Source organism: Stomoxys calcitrans, chromosome 4 (genome assembly GCF_963082655.1).
Source record: "Stomoxys calcitrans chromosome 4, idStoCalc2.1, whole genome shotgun sequence".
Classification (NCBI taxonomy): domain Eukaryota; kingdom Metazoa; phylum Arthropoda; class Insecta; order Diptera; family Muscidae; genus Stomoxys; species Stomoxys calcitrans.
In genome coordinates this window covers 66,632,661-66,656,276 of record NC_081555.1, presented here as the reverse complement: position 1 = coordinate 66,656,276, position 23,616 = coordinate 66,632,661, and the positions used below count along the sequence as shown (strand labels likewise).

Here is a 23,616-nt window from a genome sequence, read left to right as displayed (position 1 = left end):
TTTTGAGAGAATCTGTTAACAAATGCCCATTTTATTGCAGTATTACTGCAAATTGATCTGAACCGATTTCCAATTTCAAAAGGCTTCGTCTCTAGGCCAAAAAACATGCCCGTACCAAATTTGAAGACGATCAAATTAAAGTTGCAACCTGTAGTTTATACATAAATTAACATGGACAGACGGACATAGCTAAATTGAATTAGGTGATTCTGAGTCGATCTCACATATCAGTGAGTGCAGTCCGATTCAAGTTTAAGCTCAATGATAAGGGGCCACCTTTTTGTAGCCACGTCCGAACGGCCTGCCACTTCTTTTGAGAGAAGTTTTAGATGGCATAGTACCTCACAAATGTTGCCAGCATTAGGAGGGGAAAACCACCGCTGAAATTTTTTTCTGATGGTCTCGCCAGGATTTGAATCCAGGCGTTCAACGTCATAAGCTGGCATGCTAATCTCTGCGCTACGGAGGTCTCCAATTATCACGACATAAGAGATCATAAATGCTCGCATTGCAGAACAATTTATTTGCTATAGTACCAACTGTTGTTTGGCAGTTCAGCAGCAATATGTGTTAAAAGTTGTACCCAATTCCATTCCGTAGTTAAAAAGTAGATTTTGTTCGTTAAAAAAGCAGACCGAAATGTTAGCCACAAAATTGTTATGTCGCTTTAACATTTTGAAAAGACTAAACCTGTTGTTTTAGTTCTGCTATTTTGAATGACAAATTTCCTTGAGTATACTATATACAGTATATACGGGGCCTTTCCACCCACTCACAATTTGAAAATCACATGAGTGCTCTACTTCAGAATACGTTTTATTTGCGGCTCATATTCTTCTCAACCATGTCCATTTTCTCATCCTTTTCGGTGTAGAAATCCGGGAGAAAAAATGGACTTGGTTGGGTCATTTCCATCGCCGACCGCGCAATGAAATAGCGAAAAATGATCCAGACTGGAATCCGCAATGACAGCAAAGGAGGGGGCGCCAGAGAAACTCATGGATCCGTTGTTCGTGAAATCAAGCCTACGATAGAGTTGGAAGGAGAGAGCTTGTTGATGCAAAATGTTCACTGAACTTTTTACTATTGGTCGTATTTTTTTTGTAATATATCTAATATACTCCAATCGTAAATAAAGGACATGTCTAATTTTCTTAACACCGCCAGATATAAGGTTCCAAATTTCAATCTCATATTCGAACTCTACTCCCATTCACTTTTATCTCACATTGTCATATTATCAACTTTGGGGTCGAGGCAGTGCCACTGTCTATTAACTCCAGATAGTTTTTACCAAATTTTGTTTTTGGGGTTACTTTAAGGTTGCACACATTGGTTGATCTATCTCTAATATCTAATGTTTTTTGAAAATTATTGTAAGACTGCACTCTTCTAGATTTAATTTACAAAATTTAAATGGCTTATTGTTCCTCTTGCCGAATGTAGAATAGATATCCAAGCACCGCGATCTTCTGCGCTTCTTCTCCAATCTCTGACATCTATTGGGTTGCCCAAAAAGTAATTGCGGATTTTTTAAAAGAAAGTAATAAAACTTAGAATGAACTTTAAACAAATATACTTTTTTTACACTTTTTTCTAAAGAAAGCTAAAAGTAACAGCTGATAACTGACAGAAGAAAGAATGCAATTACAGAGTCACAAGCTGTGAAAAAATTTGTCAACGCCGACTATATGAAAAATCCGCAATTACTTTTTGGGCAACCCAATAGTTTTGAGATGTCGCTCTCCACTTGGTCACTCCATCGGAGTTTTGGTCATTCCCTTTGCGTATTCTATTATGGTCGCTTTCAAAAGGCTTCTTTGCTGGCGCTTCTTCATTAATTCTGGCAACATGACCTAGCCAGCGCAACCGTTGTATTATGATGCGTTTAACCGTGCTATCGCCATTATACAGTACGGCTCGTGGTTCTTACGTCGCCTATATCCTCCATTAACGTTGATTGGTCCATATATTAAATGAACAATTTTTCTCTCAAACACTCCGTCTGCTTTCGCAAGTAGCCATGCTTCGGAGCCATACAACAGCACGGGTAGTATCAATGTGTAGTTATCGTATCGTATTATAGTATCAATCAGTGTAATTATCGTTTGTCGAGATGTGGCGTTGCTTCTCACCTCTTGCTTATTCCAAAATGGGATATGTTAGACTATATTACCTTCGCTTTATTTCAAAACTGGTGACGTTTGTATCGATCACGGCGGTGCCGATATAGATAAAGTAATTGACTATCTCAAACTTGTAGTTCTCAACTTTCTCAATTTTATTTATCTGATCGAGTTTATAGGACTTTGTGGGAGTTGATATCATCCACTATGTTTTATATCCATTTACTGACAAACCCACTTTCGTTGATTCTCTTTCGACACTTTCAAGGGCTGCAACTGCTTCTTCCGGTGACCGACCCATAATACCGATGTCGTTAGCATAGGCGAGTAGCATATGATCTCTTGAGTAGTGTAGTAGTGAGTAGTGTGCCATGTTAATTCACACTTGCTTCTTGTATAGCCTTCTCCAGCAGGATATTTAAGAGATCTTACTACAAGCTGACTCCTTGTCTGAAACCTCGTTTGGCATTGAACGGTTCAGAGAGGTTCTTTTCTATTTTAAATGAGGTGCGTGTATCAGCGAGCGTCATCCTGCAAAGTCGTATCAGTTTTCCAAGAATACCAAACAATTAAACATTAACATGTTGGAGACCTGTGTAAAATGTCAGCCAATTCGAATAAGAATTGCGCCCTTTGGGGGCTCAAGAAGTAAAATAGAGAGATCGATTTATATGGGAGCTGTATCGGGCTATAGACCGATTCAGACCATAATAAACACGTATGTTGATGGTCATGAGAGGATCCGTCGTACAAAATTTCAGGCAAATCGGATAATAATTGCGCTCTTTAGAGGCTCAAGAAGTCAAGACCCAAGATCGGTTTATATGGCAGCTACATCAGGTTATGGACCGATTTGAACCATACTTGCCACAGTTGTTGGATATCATAACAAAACACGTGCGTGGTGAACCATATAACCCGATTTCAAGATTTTTAACTTCTTAAGCCTTCACAAGCCGCATTTTTTGTCCGCTCTGACTAACATTTTGCATGTAGTGTTTTGTTACGACTTCCAACAACTGTGGCAAATACGGCCAAAAGCCTATAACCTGATATAGCTCCCATGTAAACCGATCTCTCGATCATCCTTGTTCGGTTCCTAGGGCTTTAAGTTTTGTAGGTTTGACAGAAGTTTGGTATGTAGAAAAAAATTATGCCCTATAGCTAAATTTATTTTGTGTACATTTTTGGTAGAATCCATGGTGGTGGGTTCCCATGATTCGGCCTGGCCGATCTTAGCACTCTTTTACTTGTTTATGTTTGTGGCTAGATGTTCCCTTTCGTCCATGTACACAAATGGATGCACATAAACTCAGATAGTTAATTGCTAAATGTTTGACTGAGGATTGTAGCACATTTATGTAACGGCTAGGTTGTTGTTCCACACATCCACAATGGATATTTATAGGTAAATTGCATGTTGCAATCAGAACATTGGCCCTGTAAATGAAGTGCAACAACTAAACGACATGGTCATAGACACAAGCAAAAATTCACTTGCAGGAATTCTTTGTAATTTATGGTCATTTATATTACATAAGAAGTCTTATTTGAACTCATTTTTGTTAACATAGAATAGTTTTCCCTTGCAGAAAATAATAAAGAAGACATTTTCAATTCGTAAAATTGAAAGCAAAAATTTGATCTTTTGAAATATAGTTTTATTTTCGCAGTTTATGTAACCAAGTTAACACGGCAATTAGTTGGATTAGGACAAATTTTGTAAAGGGTGATTTTTTTGAGGTTAGGATTTTCATGCATTAGTATTTGACAGATCACGTGGGATTTCAGACATGGTGTCAAAGAGAAAGATGCTCAGTATGCTTTGACATTTCATCATGAATAGACTTACTAACGAGCAACGCTTGCAAATCATTGAATTTTATTACCAAAATCAGTGTTCGGTTCGAAATGTGTTCATTCACCGTAACGTTGCGTCCAACAGCATCTTTGAAAAAATACGGTCCAATGATTCCACCAGCGTACAAACCACACCAAACAGTGCATTTTTCGGGATGCATGGGCAGTTCTTGAACGGCTTCTGGTTGCTCTTCACTCCAAATGCGGCAATTTTGCTTATTTACGTAGCCATTCAACCAGAAATGAGCCTCATCGCTGAACAAAATTTGTCAAAATTTGAACACATTTCGAACCGAACACTGATTTTGGTAATAAAATTCAATGATTTGCAAGCGTTGCTCGTTAGTAAGTCTATTCATGATGAAATGTCAAAGCATACTGAGCATCTTTCTCTTTGACACCATGTCTGAAATCCCACGTGATCTGTCAAATACTAATGCATGAAAATCCTAACCTCAAAAAAATCACCCTTTATGTTTATTAGTGAATTATATTTTTTTTTTACGAAAAAAGTATGTACCGAATTTAACTGATATAACCCATCGCTACGAATGTGGTCAAAATTTAAACTATTTCAAAATTCATTAAGTAAAATAAATTAAAACCAGTTGAGTAAATCAAGTAAGAGCGTGCTAAGTTCGGCCGGGCCGAATATTATATACCCTCCACCATTGATGGCATTTGTCGAGTTCTATGCGCTGTATCTCTTTTAAGACAAACATAGAACATTGAATAAGAACTGTTATGCTATTGGAGCTATATCAAAATATAGTCCGATTCGGACCATAAATGAATGCTGAACATTGTAGAAGTCATTGTGTAATATTTCAGTTCATTCGGATAAGAATTGCGCCTTGTAGGGGCTCAAGAAGCAAAATCGGGAGATTGGTTTATATGGGAGCTGTATCAAGCGATTGATTGATCCACACCATATTAGATATGTATGTTGAAGGTCATGAGAGAAACCGTAGTACAAAATTTCAATCAAATAGGATGAGAATTGCGCCCCCTAGAGGTTCAAGAAGTCAAGATCCTAGATCGGTTTATATGGCAGCTAAATCATACGTCATACTAAGCATAGTTATTGGAAGTCAAAACAAAACACCTCATGAAAACTTTCAGCCAAATCGAACGAGAATTGCGCGCTCTATTGGTTCAAGAAGTCAAGGCCCAAGATCGGTTTATATGGCAGCTATATCAAAACATGGACCGATGTAAACTATACTTAGAATAGTTGTTGGAAGTGCTAACAAAACACTACGTGCAAAATTTCAATAAAATCGGATAAGAATTGCGCCCTCAAGAGGCTCAAGAAGTCAAGACACAAGATCGGTTTATATTTCTGCTATATCAAAACATGGACCGTTTTAACCCATTTACAATACCAACCGACCTACACTAACAAAAAGTATTTGTGCAAAATTTCAAGCGGCTAGCTTTACTCCTTCGAAAGTTAGAGTGCTTTCGACAGACAGACGGACGAACAGACGGGTCTTGGGTCTTGACTTCTTGAGCCTCTAGAGTGCGCAATTCTTATCCGAATGGAATGATATTTTGCACGATGTGTTTTGTTATGATATTCAACAACTGTGCCAACTATGGTTCAAATCGGTTAATAACCTCATATAGCTGTCATATAAACCGATCTTGGGTCTTGATTTCTTGAGCCTCTAGAGGTCGCAATTCTTCTCCAATTGGAATGAAATCTTGCACGACGTGTTTTGTTATGATAATCAACAACTGTGCCAAGTATAGTTCAAATCCTTTCATAACCTGATATAGCTGTCATAAAAACCGATCTTGGGTCTTGACTTCTTGAGCTTCTAGAGGGCGCAATTATTATCCGATTTGGCTGAAATTTTGTATGACGTATTTTATTCTTACTTTCAAAAACTGAGCCAAATAAGGTTCAAATCGGTTCATAACCTGATATAGGTGCCATATAAATCGATCTGGGATCTTGACTTCTTGAGCCTCTAGATCCTCTAGAGGTCGCAATTATTATCCGATTTGCCTGAAATTGTGTACGACGGATCCTCTCATGACCATCAACATACGTGTTTATTATGGTCTGAATCGGTACATAGCCCGATACAGCTCCCATATAAATCGATCCCCCTATTTTACTTCTTGAGCCCCCAAAGGGCGCAATTCTTATTCGAATTGGCTGACAGGTCTCCAACATATAATTTAATTGTGGTCCAAACCGGACCATATCTTGATATCGCTCTAATAGCAGAGCAAATCTTTTTTTATATTCTTATTTGCCTAAGAATAGATGCCGGGAAAAGAACTCGACAAATGCGATCCATGGTGGAGTGTATATAAGATTCGGCCCGGCCGAACTTAGCACGCTTTTACTTTTTTTTTATACCCTCCACCATAAGATGGGGGGTATACTAATTTCGTCATTCTGTTTGTAACTACTCGAAATATTCGTCTGAGACCCCATAAAGTATATATATTCTTGATCGTCGTGAAATTTTATGTCGATGTAGCCATGTTCGTCCGTCTGTCCGTCCGTCCGTCCGTCCGTCCGTCCGTCCGTCTGTCTGTCGAAAGCACGCTAACTTCCGAAGGAGTAAAGCTAGCCGCTTGAAATTTTGCACAAATACTTCTTATTAGTGTAGGTCGGTTGGTATTGTAAATGGGCCATATCGGTCCATGTTTTGATATAGCTGCCATATAACCCGATCTTGGGTCTTGACTTCTTGAGCCTCTAGAGTGCGCAATTCTTATCCGATTGGAATGAATTTTTGCACGACGTGTTTTGTTATGATATCCAACAACTGCGCCAAGTATAGTTCAAATCGGTCCATAACCTGATATAGCTGCCATATAAACCGATCTTGGGTCTTGACTTCTTGAGCCTCTAGCGTGCGCAATTCTTACCCGATCAGAATGAAATTTTGCATGTCGTGTTTTATTATTATATCCAACAACTGTGCCAAGTATGGTTCAAATCGGTCCATAACCTGATATAGCTGCCATATAAACCGATCTTGGGTCTTGACTTCTTGAGCCTCTAGAGTGCGCAATTCTTATCCGATAGGAATGAAATTTTGCACGACGTGTTTTGTTATGATATCCAACAACTGTGCCAAGTATGGTTCAAATCGGTCCATAACCTGATATAGCTACCATATAAACCGATCTTGGGTCTTGACTTCTTGAGCCTCTAGCGTGCACAATTCTTATCCGATCAGAATGAAATTGTGCACGACATGTTTTGTTATGATATCCAACAACTGTGCCAAGTATGGTTCAAATCGGCTCATAACCTGATATAGCTGCCATATAAACCGATCTTGGGTCTTGACTTCTTGAGCCTCTAGAGTGCACAATTCTTATCCGATTGGAATGAATTTTTGCACGAAGTATTTCGTTATGATATCCAACAACTGTGCTAAGTATGGTTGAAATCGGTCCATAACCTGATATAGCTGTCATATAAACCGATCTGGGGATTTGACTTCTTGAGCTTTTAGAGGGCGCAATTCCTATCCGATTTGGCTGAAATTTTGCATGACGTATTTTATTTTTACTTTCAACAACTGTGTCAAATAAGGTTCAAATCGGTTCATAACCTGATATAGCTGCCATATAAACCGATCTGGGATCTTGACTACTTGATCCCTAGAGGTCGCAATTATTATCCGATATGCCTGAAATTTTGTACGACGAATCCTCTCATGACCATCAACAAACGTGTTTATAATGGTCTGAATCGTTCTATAGCCCGATACAGATCCCGTATAAATCGTTCTCTCTATTTTACTTCGTGAGCCCCAATGGACGCAATTCTTATACGAATTGGCTGAAATTTTACACAGGTCTCCAACATATAATTTAATTGTGGTCCAAACCGGACCATATCTTGATATCGTTTTAATAGCAGAGCAACTCTTTTCTTATATCCTTTTTTGCCTAAGAAGAGATGCCGGGAAAAGAACTCGACAAATGCGATCCATGGTGGAGGGTATATAAGATTCGGCCCGGCCGAACTTAGCACGCTTTTACTTGTTTTTTTGTTAATAAGTCAAATTAAAATTTAAATTTTAGAAACATAAACTTTTAAATAATTGTTAAATTTTCCAACATTTAATATATATAGAATGCCTAAATTCCACTCTTTCACAAGTGTTTCATAAATATGCTTCTTCGTTAAACTTTCAAATTTGAGCTTTCTGCAAAAATTTGATTAATTTCAAAAAAATCTTCAAAATTTCTAGTTATGGCATGCAATAATCACTTATTTTGTTAAACAATTTTTCCATGATGTGCATAAATATTCTTGTCTATGTGAGGTCGCGTAAGTCAACATGTTTAAACAAGGAAAAACTGTTTGAACATGATAAACAGTTAAATCTCAACATAGATGCCAGAGCATGGTTTCATTTTCTGGCAAAGTTATGTGAGCAAAATAACAAAAATGGAAACGTGATGATGATAATGCTCATTATGTTTCCTTTATTTCTTTCAAGTGTTTCAGCATACTGCTAGAGGGGAAAACTCAGTTTTCCTTTGTGTACACCACAGCTTTTCGAGGGTATTGATATCGTTCTGTTAGCCATGGAATTATTTGTGGAAAGAAAGAATATAAAATCTCCAAGTATATAGGCACAAAGTTCATGTATACCCTTCATTATAAGCGAAGGCCACATTCTGTCGGAACATTCTTATATGGCAGCAACATACAAACTCCTAATGCCGGCGACATTTGTAAGGTAATATGTCATGTAAGAACTTCTGTCCTTAGAGGCTGCAGAAAAACTAAAACCAAAACTTCATGAAAAAGACAAAATTTCAATGGATTTTTTGGGCTACATCGGAGTATATTTTGAAGTAGCCCCCATATAGGGTGATCCGCCGATTTAGGGTCTTAGGCCAATAAAAGCCACATTTATTGTCCGATTTTGTTGAAATTTGGGACAGTGAGTTATGTTAGGCCCTTCGACAATTTGGCCCAGATCGGTACAGGTTTGGATATAGCTGCCATATAGACCGATCCGCCGATTTAGGGGTTTGGGCCCATAAAAGGCGCATTTACTGACCGATGTCGCAAAAAAGGATATATATTGTTGATCAGCGTAAAAATCTAAGACCATCTAGCCATGTCCGCCTATCTGTCTTTGAAATCACACTACAGTCTTTAGAAATAGAGATATTGAGCTGAAACTTTGCACAGATTCTTTTTTTTGTCCATAAGCAGGTTAATTTTGAAGATGGGCTATATTGGACTTTATCTTGATATAGCCCCCTTATAGACTAATCCGCTGATTTAGGTTCTTAAGCCCATAAAAGCCACATTTATTATCCGATTTTTCTGACATTTAGGACAGTGAGTTGTGTTAAGCCACTCTTCTTCAATCTGCCCTAGATCGGTTCAGATTTGGATATAGCTGCCATATAGACCGATCTCTCGGTTGGTAAAGAATTAATAATAATAGAGCAATAAAAAATTATTGACAATGCGTAAAGTTCGTGAACTGATGCCCCGAAATAATTTTCATTTGAAATAGCTATATCAAATCAAACCAAAAATGTTTTTCTTGTTCTCATTTTCCAATTTTTATACCCTCCACCACAGGATGGGGGGTATACTTTCGTATTTCGTTATTCTGTTTGTAACTACTCGAAATATTCGTCTGAGATTCCATAGAGTATATATATTCTTGATCGTCGTGACACTTTATGTCGATCTAGCCATGTCCGTCCGTCCGTCCGTCTGTCTGTCGAAAGCACGCTAACTTCCGAAGGAGAAAAGCTAGCCTCTTGAAATTTTGCACAAATTCTTCCTATTAGTGTAGGTCGGTTGGTATTGTAAATGGGCCATATCGGTCCATATTTTGATATCTTGACTTCTTGAGCCTCTAGAGTGCGCAATTCTTATGCGATTGCAATGAAATTTTGCACGACTTGTTTTGTTATGATATCCAACAATTGTGCCAAGTATGGTTCAAATCGGTCAATAACCTGGTATAGCTGTCATATAAACCGATCTTGGATCTTGACTTCTTGAGCCTCTAGAGTGTGCAATTCTTATCCGATTGGAATGAAATTTTGCACGACGTGTTTTGTTATGATATCCTACAACTTTGCCATGTATGGTTCAAATCGGTCAATAACCTCATATAGCTGCCATATAAACCGATATTGGGTCTTGACTTCTTGAGCCTCTAGAGGGCGCAATTCTTATCCGATTTGAATGAATTTTTGCACAATCAAATCGGAAGAGAATTGCGCTCTCTATAGGCTCAAGAAGTCAAGACCCAAGATAGATTTATATGGCAGCTTTATCATAAGGGAAGAAAGATAGACCCATTGATAAGTATACCGATCAACTCAGAATCACTTTCTGATTCGATTTAGCTATGTCCGTCTGTCCTTCTGTCCATGTTATTTTGTGTACAAAGTACTGGTCGCAAGTTTCATCCGATCGTCTCCAAATTTGGTATGGGCATGTTTTTCGTCCAAGAGACGAAGCCTATTGAAATTGGAAAAGATCGGATCAGATTTGGATATAGCTTCCATATATATGTTCGTCCGATTTGCAGTAATACAGCAATAAAATGGTAATTTGTCAATCGATTCTCCCGAAATTTGGTAGGAAGGATTTTCTTATGGCTCCCAATATAACTGGTGAATTTTTATGGAAATCGGTTCAGATTTGGATAAAGCTCCCATATATATGTTCATCCGATTTGCAGTAATACAGCAATAAAATGGTCATTTGTTAACCGATTCTCTCGAAATTTTGTATGAAGGATTTTCTTATGACTCGATATTACTGGTGAATTTCATAGAAATGCACATAAATATAAATCGCCCGATTTTCACTCCTAGATCCAATGCAAGCTCATTTATTGACCAATCTTCCCAAAATTTAGTACAACGCTTTCTTCGACAAATTCAACAATATCCATAAAGTTTGATCGAAATCGGTGCGGTATTAGATATAGCTCCCATCTACCGTCATTTGTCAACCGTAGTTATTACATTTTGAACATATTTCTTTGCTCGAAATTTGATACAGTAATTATAATAACCTATCTATAATTTCAATACATTTGCCGAGGTCCATCAAAATTGGTTCAGAATTAGATATAGTTCCACTTTTGTATTTAAAGGGTAGTTGTAGGGTATTATAAAGTCGGATGTGGCCAATGTTATTTATTCATGTATTGTTGAATGTGGCCAATGTTATTTATTCATCATATTTCGAAAACTATATGTAACATATTGACCCTTCATTGCATACTATTTAATTTGTCTTTGATAATTTCATTTCAAGTTGTATTTGTGAGAATTTTGAAAAAATGTGTTTTTCTTAAATTTTTATAAAGACAAAAAATCGATAAAGATATCATTAGAGACAGAATGTTAAAGACAAAGATACAATGAAAATCTGTCTAAAAGCAAATTGCAGTAACATTTGAATGACCAACTTCAATATGGTCTTATTGCCAAGAAAAAAGATTGAATTTAATTTTCCTGGAAAACAGTTATTTTTGGCAAGAAACCGATTTATCAAAATTCCGAAAAATGGCAATGTATTCTATATTCAAATTGTTATTAGTCTCATATAAGTTCATGTACATTTGTGATTATTCAATTGCCTTTAACTTAAATGCAACACTTGTAAGCGATACCATTGTTCGCAAATGAAAACAGTATCCATTGTGTTCAATTATAACAATTTGTATGTATGTATATGTTTTTTTTATGAATTGTATGAAAAGAACTACATTGTCATTTAGACACTTTAACAATGTTGAACAATGGTTTAATTGTTGATTCGCCATTCAAAGAAATATGGAGACCTATCATTGGTGTCGATACTATTATTGTACATTAATAAACGAATGAAGGAATTTGTGTCACAATAAAAAATCGATTTGAATTCCATTTTGTATGTATGCGTCGCTAGACCCGTTTGACGTTTTGGTGACATATGGCGTATACTTGTGACAAGGGTTTTATTAAAAAATCATCATGCGCCACACAGGCCATACATTATATGGAAATATTTGAAATGATTTTTATACCCTACACCACTACTGTGGTACAGGGTATTATAACTTAGTGCATTTGTTTGTAACACCCAGAAAGAAGAGAGCTTAACCCATTGATAATTATACCGATTGACTCAGAATCACTTTCTGATTCGATTTAGCTATGTCCGTCTGTCTGTTTGTCCATCTATCTGTTCGTCTGTCAATGTTAATTTGTGTACAAACTACAGGCCGCAATTTTCATCCGATTGTCTTACAATTTGGTACAGGCATGTTTTTCGGCCTAGAGACAAAGCCGGTTCAGATTTAGATGTGGGATTAAGGATTTTTAAATAACCCATCTGAAAACATCCATCGAGGTCCATCAGAATTGGTTCAGAGTTAGATATAGCTCCCACTTTGAGCCTATAGTGTAAGTATAGCGTATTATAAAGTCTGTACAGCCCGACCTTTGCCTTTCCTTACTGGTTTTTGTATACTTTTTCTTTAACAGATTGATTAAATAACCATAGAAACTAACAGAGCGTCCAACATGAAATGGTTTAGAGGTAAATGAGTTTAAGATAAAAGCTTTTTAAGTTTAACTCAACAGGATAATATAATAAGAATCCAATAACAAAATGAAATTAGTTCGTAACAAAACAAATGGAGCGAAAGAACAAATTAATTCAGGAACAGTACGTCGCATAGTGGGCCAAATGGCGAGAAAATTGGAAATTATTCCACTGCTTTTTATCTGTTGAATTCTCAGGTGCAATCTAAAATGTCCATTGGAAAGTTTGACATTTTCTGGCATAAACGAGCTAAGAACGTTTTGAAGTATGACCATCATGTATGTCGTTAACAGTGACTGGAAGAATGCTGGCAACATTTATGAGGTACAACGCCATGTAAAACTTCTCTCTAAAGGGGTGTCGCACTGCGGCACACCGTTCGGACTCGGCTATAAAAAGGAGGCCCCTTATCGTTGAACTCAAAACTTGAATCGGACTGCACTCATTGATATGTGAGAAGTTTGCCCCTGTTCCTTAGTGGAATGTTCATGGGCAAAATTTGCATTTGCAACAGCAATCTTTATATGACGATATTGCACCACCCTGGGCGTATAATATTATGCCATCATTAACTGACAACTTTAACGATATATATTATGGCGAGATCATTAAATTTTACAATTTTTGTTTGTTTTCTTTCGAGACGAGCTTAATGATCGGAGATGCAAATGGAAAAGGAAACCCAACGATAGCAACACACACCAACAACTATGGGACGCATTTCGTCTTTGGTTTGAAGACTTTTCAACCATATTAGGTGTGATGGCTTTAAGGGTCGCGCGTTGGTATGTTATATTTGAATAGTATTTAATTGCGAAAACGCATCTATGATACAATTACGACATTAACCAAGCTCGAAAACCTTGCTTATTAGCTGTACTTTTTCCAATGCATTTAATTTTGCAGACACTCTGTCTGTGGTAAATTACACTTCTTCCGTATCAATTAAATACGATTCAAATACAACATACCAACGCACGACCCTTGAAGCCATCACACCTAATATGGTTGAAAAGTCTTCTAACCAAAGACGAAACGCGTCCCATAGTGGTTGATGTGTGTAGCTATCGTTGGCTTTCCTTTTCCATTTGCATCTCCGATCAATGAGCTCGTCTCGAAAGAGAAACAAACAAAAATATGAATTGTTTAATTTTAAAAGTTCAAAATTTTCTTTTGCCTTGGTTTTTTCTGTGTTTCTATTAACTTTGGGAAGATCCGGATCGTAAGAAGACGAGCCTATTCCTAAAAGGAAGGAAGTAAGAAGGAGGCAAATATAGCTTTCGGTATCCTAACGGGACACATACGAGTTCACTTATATAAAAAAGGTACGACAAGTGACAGCATGTGTAGGACATTTGGGGAAGATGAAGAGACGTTGGAGCATTTCTTATGTCATTGCCCCGGTTTGCGGCTAACAGATGCTGCCACAAAGATGGGGACACAAAACCAGACATGAACCATCTAAGGAATGTGGTATGGAAAACAATTAGGGATTGTGTAAGTTGCACGTAATTCCTGATTAAGATGTTTTTTTCGGAGTTTTTTTTTTGTATTCAAAGCGCACAACAAGCCGATTAGTAGCTTAAGTGTATATCCATAGTGACATGGGGCGGATTAACATCGTCACTCTCTTTTCAACCTTACCTTACCGGAACTAATAGCGCTCTTGATATGTTCCCTATAATTTAGGGTATATCACGACATTTGTTTGCCACAACCTCAGCCATGGCTAGAAATTAATGAGATTGTGGCAAACAAATACTAAAAAAGTAAAAAGGCGTTAAGTTCGGCCGGGCCGAACTTTGGATATCTACCACCTCGGGTATATAACCACCTTTCGTCAAAATCCGGTGAAAAATGCATACCTTATGCCCCATAGCAGCTATATCGAAATATGTTCCGATTTTGACCAAATACTAACAACTACAAGTAATTGTTCAATTGTGTATAACAAAATATTGGTCTTTTAAGTAGCTATAACTAAAAATAAACCGATTTGAATCATGTACTACACGGATGTCGAAATGCTTAGTATAAGTCACTGTGTAAAATTTGAGTGAAATCGTATTATAAATGCGACTTTTATGGGATCAAGACTATAAATCGAGATATCGGTCTATATGGCGGATCTGGACGGATCTGAGTCAAATTTGAAAAGATTGTCGAAGGGACTAACACAACTCACCGTCCCAAATTTCGGCGTCATCGGACAATAAACGCGCCTTTTATGACCCCAAAACCTTAGATCGAGAGATCGGGCTATATGGCAGCTATATCGAAATCTGAACCGATCTGTGTCATATTGCATAAGTATGTCAAGGTGCTTAATTTAACCCACTGTCCCCAATTTCGGCCACATTGGACAATAAATGCGCCTTTTATGGACCCAAAACCTTTAATCGAGAGATCGGTCTATATGGCAGCTATATCCAAATCTGGACCGATCTGAGCCAAATTGACAAAGGATGTGGAAGGGCTTAACACTACTCACTGTCCCAAATTTCAGCAAAATCGGGAAATAAATGTGGTTTTTGTGGGCCTAAAACCCTAAATCAGGGGATCGGTCTATATGGCAGCTATATCCAAGTCAGGACCGATCTGGGTCAAATTGACGAAGGATATCGAAGGGCTTAACACAACTCACTGTCCCAAATTTCAGCAAAATCGGATAATAAATGTGGCTTTTATGGGCCTAGGACCCTAAATCGGAGGATCGGTCTATATGGCAGCTATATCTAAATCTGGACCGATCTGAACCAAATTGATGAAGGTTGTCGAGGGGCCTAACATAAATCACTGTTCCAAATTTTAGCTAAATCGGATAACAGATGTGGCTTTTATGGGCCTAAGACCCTAAATCGGCGGATCGGTCTATATGGGGGCTATATCAAGATATAGTCCGATATAGCCCATCTTCGAACCTAACCTGCTTATGGACAAAAAATTAATCTGTGCAAAGTTTCAGCTCAATATCTCTATTTTTGAAGACTGTAGCGTGATTTCAACAGACAGACGGATTGACGGACGGACAAGTCTAGATCGTCTTAGATTTTCACGCTGATCAAGAATATATATACTTTATAGGGTCGGAAATGGATATTTCGATGTGTTGCAAACGGAATGACAAAATGAATATACCCCCATCTTTCGGTGGTGTGTATAAAAAGTACATTTTCAAGTAGTGCTTTTTTCACTGTTTAAAACCCATGGTATACATCACATTTTATTACAAACATGTGTAAGAAACTTTTATTTTGTATCACTTCTTCTACAAACCCCAAAAAATAATGAAAATAATTCTATTTAATGTAACCGGCAACATTAAAGTCCATTTCTCAAAAAGCAGAAATTTCCAACACTTTAGACTACACAGAACTCGGTTTAAAAATCTCTTTATATAAAATGTACCCATATATGGGGGCTTCATAAAAATTTTGATCTATTCGTCCACGGGTTGGAATACACTTTTGTCATGCCGAGAAAGTGTCGATTGCCGAATTTTAGAAAAATTGGAGTAAAAATATGGGTTCTAGAGCTAAAATACCAAAAATCGATCTGGACTATATTCGGCACAGTTTCAGATAGGTCTAATAATTATTAACTTAATATGTTTATTTGGGGATTGGTTTGTATGGCAGCTATATCCACATATGACAGCTATATCAATCCACATTTGGCAGCTATATCAAAAATAAATTTCTTCAGCTCGGAGTGCACTCATTAATATGTGAGAAGTTTGCCCCTGTTCCTTAGTGGAATGTTCATGGGTAAAATTTTCATTTGCAAGGAGAAAATTGTAATGACATTCTAAGCAAAAACAAAATTTTATTAAAATTTTTCTGAAGCCAAAATTTCAGCGTAAATTCTCTAATGACAAAACATCAGCACGGGTCGGACCCCATCGAAATCATTTTGAAAGACAATTTTTTTTTTATTTTTTCTAAAGACAACACATAATTAAATTTTTCCAAAGACAAAATTTTTATAAATAAAAATTTCAATAAAATTTTTTTTTAATGACTAAATTTTAGTGAATTTCCTTAATGAAAAATTTCTCTTAAGACAACTTAACCTCAAGATTATTTTTTGAAACCAAAATAGTTTTTGCGACACTACATTCTTGCTTTTTATGCTTATCTGTCCCAAGCGACATTTTCCCAAAATTTTTTCTTTAGACAAATTTAATTTTTTTAATATAGAAACCAACAAATGCAACAATATCGTACATTAAAATGGATTCCAGAAATCTCACCCCTTAGAATTTTGAGAAATTTTTCATTCGATTGTTGGGATATTAAAAATTGCCAAATTTCGACAAGCCAATTTTCCCCCAAAATATGACGGGAAAAATTGTTATAACTCATTTCAGTCGTCCACTTTACGTTAATCCTCTTTCCTAACTCGAGCTAGAATTTTTCGAAGGCAGCTCTATTCTTAGGTATTTTTCTTAGTTAATAGGTTAATGCAATATTTTTAAAGACCGAATCGCAATGTAATTTTTTCAAAAGATTAAATTTTTGTTATTGTTTTAAACGAAAAATAATTGAAAGTTTCTTTTAGCCAAGATCTTCATGGAATTTTCTTGCCAAAAATTTTTTTTTCATAAAAATTTTTGCGAAAGGCATGCATTTAATAAAAATTTTTCTGAGATACAATACAGTATGAGATTTCTTTAAATTCTCGATTTATTATTTTGATTGAATTTTTATTTTGACCGAATCTTATATACCCTCCACCATGGATCGCATTTGTCGAGTTCTTTTCCTGGCATCTCTTCTTAAGCAATAAAAGGATATAAGAAAAGATTTTCTCTGCTATTAGAGCGATATCAAGATATGGTCCGGTTTGAACCACAATTAAATTATATGTTCGGGACCTGTGTAAAATGTCAGCTAATTCGAATAAGAATTGCGCCCTTTGGGGGCTCAAGAAGTAAAATATAGAGATCGATTTATATGGGAACTGTATCGGGCTATAGACCGATTCAGACCATAATAAACACGTATGTTGATGGTCATGAGAGGATCCGACGTACAAAATTTCAGGCAAATCGGATAATAATTGCGACTTCTAGAGGCTCAAGAAGTCAAGATCGCAGATCTGTTTATATGACAGCTATATCAGATTATGAACCGATTTGAACCATACTTGGCACAGTTGTTGAACATCATAACAGAAATTCATTCAATTCGGATAAGAATTGCGCACTCTAGAGGCTCAAGAAGTCAAGTCCCCAGATCTGTTTATATGACAGCTATATCAGATTATGAACCGATTTGAACCATACTTGGCACAGTTGTTGAACATCATAACAGAAATTCATTCAATTCGGATAAGAATTGCGCACTCTAGAGGCTCAAGAAGTCAAGACCCAAGATCGGTTTATATGACAGCTATATCAGGTTGTTAACCGATTTGAACCATAGTTGGCACAGATGTTGGATATTATAACAAATCACGTCGTGAAAAATTTCATTCCAATCGGATAAGAATTGCACACTCTAGAGGCTCAAGGAGTCAAGACCCAAGATCGGTTTATATGGCAGCTATATCAAAACATGAACCGATATGTCCCATTTACAATACCAACCGACCTACACTAATAAGAAGTATTTGTGCAAAATTTCAAGCGGCTAGCTTTACTCCTTCGGAAGTTAGCGTGCTTTGGACAGACAGACGGACGGACGGACGGACAGAGGATAGACGGACGGACATGGCAAGATCGACATAAAATGTCGCGACGATCAAGAAAATGTATACTTTATGGGGTTTCAGACGAATATTTCGAGTAGTTACAAACAGAATGACGAAATTAGTATACCCCCATCCTATAGTGGAGGGTATAAAAATTAAATTTTATGGACTGTTCTATCAATTCAAGTAGAGATTTCAAGCATTTTTCTGAATTTTATGTGTTTTTTTTTTTTTTGAAAAACTTTTCTATAGCTCTTGAAAACTCACATGCTGATACAAGCAGAAAATACTTACTTAGCCAAGCAGCACCAGTCCGACGGAAACAGTCTGTTGAAACTTTTTTTCGCCCAAAGGATTTTCGACTCGGACACAGTTTCCCTAATAATCATTTGCTTTGAGCCTTTTTCACCTCAACTTTGTTGCGTCTTAACTCAGCATTGGAGACGTTCCAACCGTGTGGTGCTCTTGTGCGCTGTTAAAGAGTTTTCTGCAGTGTTTTCTTAGACCAACCAGTTCTGTGGTTCCCCATGATGGCTGCTGTTTGTTTCTTGGCTTGGTTCTAGGACATGCTGGCAGAATCGAGTCATTCATGCCCTTCGTGATCCTCTTGTCTATTATGTCTATATCCTCCGCTATTTCCACTTCATGTTCTGGAAGGGATAGTCGTGTAGAATGTGTGCCGAAATCTATTCCAATCCGTCTTTTATCTGTTTAGCCAAGGGACTACTTCTGCAGTATTTTCGCCAAGGCTGAAACTAATATAACGGTGATCAGAGAAGCTGTGGTCATCCAACGCTTCCTAGTCGCATATCCTTCCGTTTATATCTTCCGACAGAGAAGTGACATCTAGTACCTCCTACCTGTTCCTGTTAATAAAGATCAGTTTATTCTCTTTATTACAAATCGTCAGATTGTAACTTTGAATATATTCGATAAGCAGCTCACCACTTTCGTTAATATCCGAACTTCCCCATATCTGGTGATATGTATTAGCATCACTTCCTTCAATGAGGTTTTTTTCCCTGCATAAGCGATTTCAGCTAGCAACTAAGGCTTGAAGGCGGCATCTCTGAATTGTGAGCGTACAGTGAAACCAGCCAGTAATGACACCTATTAATTTCAAATCAGGCTACTACTGAATCTTCAGTGCTTAGTGACGAAATAAAAAACCATTTCGACTACTTCTAGCAAAAATACAGGCTCTGTGTCTCCCACTCCTCGCACACCCCTGATTCTGGATAAGAACCACGTCAAATCCTGCCATTAGAGATACCTTTAGAGCCGCCTCGTCTTCTCATTCCGCCAAGAATTCATCCTCACAAAATTCGTTCGACCTTGTCATGATGAGTTTCCTCACGCACCCAGGGGCAGTTGAACAAGCAGTGGAATCACTATACCGCCAGACTTCAGAGATGTGGTCTGCAGTTGCTCAAACAAATGTTCAGCAACAACTGCTGAGTTGTCTCCTAATTCTCCAACCATTCCGTACACCTTACAATTTACCATCAGCCTCATCCATTTTACTAATCTTAAATATGTTTCGCACTTCAAAACACACCCCTTCAAACTCGTCACCGGATTCATAAGGAAGAACCTCTTGTAAAGTTCGTGGTGAGCTGATAATTTGTTTTCTTTTATCAACAAAATTTTCATAAATATTGTCACTCAAAATACAAAACAACGAGTAGACAAACACCGACACAACAAATAAGCATATCAGCTGACCTTATCCAACCAAGTTTAGTGATGGTAATCTACCGATAACAACAAAGCAAAAGTTATCGATATCTAATCTACTGCGATCGACAGCATTACCATTCATTGGCAGGGTTCGGAAATATGCAAGATAATTTTCAAACACCCAAGAGGAAACACAACGAAATATCATCGCCAGAAAAACCAAAGTCATCAACATCAAACATGGAGCCAACTGAACTCATAAAACTTATAAAAGAAACTATTAACTCCAATTTAGACGAAAAGCTCAAATCGCTACCTACGAAAGCAGACATAGAAGACATAAAATGCGAGATAATTGCTATCAGCACTGATATAAATGCACTGAAGTCAGAGAATCAGAGTTTGAAAGAAGAGCTAAGTAAAGTGAAAATAGGAAATAGTCAGTATAAAAAGGATATTACTTGGCTAGAAAATCAAATCAGGTCAAGTAAGTTATTTATTAAAGGCCTACCAAGTGCAAAAAATCCAAAAGAAGAGGTGCAAAAACTGTTCAGAGAAAAATTAAACGTAACGGCAAGTACGAAAAATGTCCGCAAAGTTTTTGACCGTAACGGAAAAATGACAGTTATAGCCGAACTTGAGAACGAAGATGCTCTACAACAGATATTTCGAAATACAAAAAAATTGTCGGGCTCTGATATCTCTATTGAACGTGATATGATACCAAACAAGCAACAGCACAAAAAGACTTTTCTTATTCTTCGAAAACAAATTTTAGCGGTTAGCAAACAGCATAAAGTTGTTGTAAGAGAAGACAAGTTAAAAATAAAAGACCGTTGGTTTAAATGGAATTCCGATCACAAACTTGTATCTGGCAACGCTGATGGAGAAAAAGAACTTGTCAAATTATATGGGGAGGATATAAAAACTATTTGTTTAAATTATTTTCAACTTAATGATGATTCGTATCCAAAAAACTAATAAATAATACACAAGCGATTAAACCGTATAATATTTCGATTTTATCGTACAACATTAATGGCCTAGAAAATAAGTATTTGTACCCAACTTTTTTTCAATATATCAAACAATTTGAGATTATTATATTATTGGAAACGCACCTTGAACCGAACAAAATAGAAAGAGCAAAATCATATTTCAGCGGGTTTGATTTATTTTTTAAGCATGCGACACGCATTCATAGATACGGCAGAGCAATTGGAGGCTGTTTGATCGGTATAAGCAAACATCTACACGATACTGGTATTTCGTATGAAGTTATTGATATAGGGGAAACCCCGCTTTTAAAATTGTACACAATGGAAAATACTTACAGCGTAATACCTCAATACTTAAGACCTGCCAATTGGGACAATGACTTTGAAAAACTGGCAAAGTATTTTCAAGACATAGAAATACAAAACCCTATACTCATAGGTGATTTTAATGTCCGAATCGGAGAAACAAACCAGAATATCGGAGAAATATATAAAAGTAGCTTTTGCTCAGGATATGATTGCAGAAAATCAAGAGATAAAACTGTAAATCAAAAAGGTGTTAAATTTATACAACTATGTGATAATTATAACATGCTTATTTTGAATGGAATAACGAAGGGTGATGAGGATGGAAAATTGACATACATTACGACATTGGGTGAGTCAGTAAACGACATATGCGCGGTATCTAAGGAAATTTTGGGAAAGATTGAAGAGTTCAGAGTGGAAGATATAGTATGGTCAGATCATTTCCCTATCCTGACGAAAATAAATATTGAACCCACTTCACGAACGGGGGAAAAGATGTCTCTATTGCCAAAATTGATATGGAAAGATGAAGAAAAGGATAATTATCAAAGAAAGATAAATGAAAGTATACGTAATATCGCTGGTGTAAATCACATCAACCTCAACGATATTAACCAAATAATAGTGAAATCCGCTTCAAAATTGATTAATCACAAAAAGCCTTTTGAGCCGAAAAATAAATGGTACAACAAAAACTGTAATAATGCAAGAATGAAAAGTTTTAAGCTCTTAAAGGTGTACAGGACAACAAGGAATTTGGAAGACAAGAGACGATATATAGTCGCACAAAAAGAGTACAAAACTGTATGCAGTACCAATAAATCCGTGTATTACAATACAATAGCCAACAAATTAAATAACATCAAAAACTCCAAAGAATGGTGGAAAATGGCGAAAGAAATTCGTAACCAATGTAACCTCGTGGGCTCAAATATTACCCCAGATGCCTTTAAATCCTACTATGAAAACTTATTAAATAATCTCAAGAGACCACTCTTATTCACTATGCTCCCCCTTATAAAAATGATATGGATCTCGATAGGCACTTTACGATGTCGGAACTGCAGAAAATGCTAGTGAAAGTTAAAAGAAATAAGGCACCCGGCGAGGATAGGATACCATATGAGTTCTTCATAAACGGCACCGAAGAGTTTAATAGTCTGCTGTTAAGAATATACAATACCATTTATTCGAGTGGGGAAATTGATCCTGTATTCACAAAAACTATTATTTACCCAATTCATAAGAAAGGTGATCTAAACGAGCCGTCAAACTACAGGGGCATTTCATTTATGAATTGTGTGGCGAAGTTATTTATGGGTCTTATAAATGAAAGACTATATAATTGGGTTGAAAACTATCAAATTCTTACAGAATACCAAGCTGGATTCCGGAAAAATTATTCAACGGTTGATAATATATACAATCTGGCCTCGATCGTCCACTTGAAATTGGCAGAGAGGAAAAAAGTATATTGTTTTTTATCGATTTCAAGGCAGCTTTTGACAATATATCAAGGCAAGCCCTTATATATAAACTATTTAGAATGGGTGTATCATATAAAATGGTCTCAATAATAGAGAAAATATACAGCAACACGCAGTCAGCAGTATGGAACGGCAGGGAACTATCTGAATACTTCGAAACAACCAAAGGCGTAAAACAAGGATGTCTTTTATCGCCGTTATTATTTACCCTCTATGTAAATGACCTGCACGAGTTCATCGAAGGTGGTTTGTTTGTGGAAAATATTAACATCCGACTTCTCTTGTATGCAGATGATATCGTTTTCCTAGCAGATGACATAAAAGTACTACAGAAAATGATTGATAATCTGGAAATATACTGCAAAATGTGGAGTTTGGAAGTAAACCTAGCTAAATCCGAAATTATGGTCTTTAGAAATGGAGGAAAATTAAGCAAATACGAAAGGTGGATGTACAACGGCAGAGAAATTAAGATCTCCAACGAGTTCAAATATCTAGGGGTAGTCTTTACTCCGAAAATGAAGTTCAACAAACATGTACAAACCAGAAACAATGAAGCAAAAAACGCTATTAATGCCACTTGGAACCAATTCATTGGAAGAGCAGATATAGATATGAATTCTAAATGGAAATTATTTTTAGCCGTTTGTAGATCTATACAAACATATGCTGCCGAAATTTTGGGTTTTTCACACCTCGAAGAGATTAATGCACTCCAAAGATATTTTCTGAAGCGAATACTTAGGGTACCAAGTTTTACACCAAATTATGTACTAATGCTGGAAACGGAAGTAGAAGACTCACAAATATACACGCTGGGAAAACATTTAAACTATTTGGGGCGAATTTTGTATTACTATACACAAAACAGGCTCCCAAATCAACTATCGGAG

At 36.8% G+C, this 23,616-nt stretch overlaps 1 protein-coding gene across 3 annotated transcripts in view; it reads right to left on the bottom strand.

Moving 5' to 3' along the window:
- LOC106093711 (uncharacterized) overlaps positions 1–23,616 on the bottom strand; it is a 504,285-nt gene that overhangs the window by 262,067 nt on the left and 218,602 nt on the right. Inside the window, exons 1-2 of one of the 3 annotated variants that reach the window (XR_009398025.1) lie at positions 19,195–19,968; positions 18,544–19,115 (exon numbers count right to left, since the gene is read on the bottom strand). The exons of the other annotated variants lie outside the window; for them this stretch is intronic. The gene's annotated coding sequence lies outside the window, so the exon portion shown is untranslated. Of the gene's footprint in view, positions 1–18,543; positions 19,116–19,194; positions 19,969–23,616 lie in introns of those variants that run through there. 3 annotated transcript variants of the gene reach the window in all.